Consider the following 852-nt stretch of genomic DNA (forward strand, 5'->3'; position numbering starts at 1 on the left):
GCCATTCCTAGGCTCGACAGGGGATCGGGAGCCCTTCCTGGGCTAAACTGAGGATTCCGAGGTCTCTCCTCCTCATTTTGGCCCTGAATTCCCTCCATATTCTGTCCCTTATGTCCCGCCATAGTCCGCTCACCCTCAGCCATGATGCAGGGGGCGGAGCTCCTCTCTGCGCTCACACCATCCATGGCTTGCTCCCTCGTGGTGGGCACTGTCACCGGCTCTCGCACCAGGTCTGACGGGTTGAGCTCAACATCCGAGGCGACCCTTCGCTCAGTCACTTGGCTTCGCTCTGGCTCATGGATCACGGCAGGAAATGGCTCTCCGTTATCGGTGGGCTCTGGCTGCTGCTCCGTACCACGGGGAGATGGTGGGCTGGGCTCTGGATCCGAAGTGGATCCGGCAGGGGCCGATGGTGAGTTCAGACTTGCCTCATAGAAAACACAGAGCACGTCGTCCGGATAGCTGGTGACGTTAGCGACCAACAGGAACAGTCTGGTATGGTCCTCGAGAGTCTTGCCTTCCTGCTCCAGCAGGAGGAGGAGGAATTCAGGGCGAGTGAAGGGATCCATGGGGGAGAACACGAAATTTAAACTTTTTCTTGGGTCGGTTATTCTGTCACGGGTGCACTGCTGAGCAGACTGAGGAGCAAGGAACGGAGAGAGACGAGGAGTACATCAATCCAACTGGGTTTAATTCACACAAAGAACCACGGAACACTGACACGATACATGTAGACATAGCCAGGAACATTGACATTGGCAATAACCGACCAACTAGATTACAAGAGGCAGGAACTAATATAGGGCAGATAACGAGGGGCAGACAGGTGAGCACAATAAGGTGAATAACTGA

This window comes from Sinocyclocheilus grahami, unplaced genomic scaffold (assembly GCF_001515645.1).
Source record: "Sinocyclocheilus grahami isolate Dianchi unplaced genomic scaffold, SAMN03320097.WGS_v1.1 scaffold932.1, whole genome shotgun sequence".
NCBI classification, from domain to species: domain Eukaryota; kingdom Metazoa; phylum Chordata; class Actinopteri; order Cypriniformes; family Cyprinidae; genus Sinocyclocheilus; species Sinocyclocheilus grahami.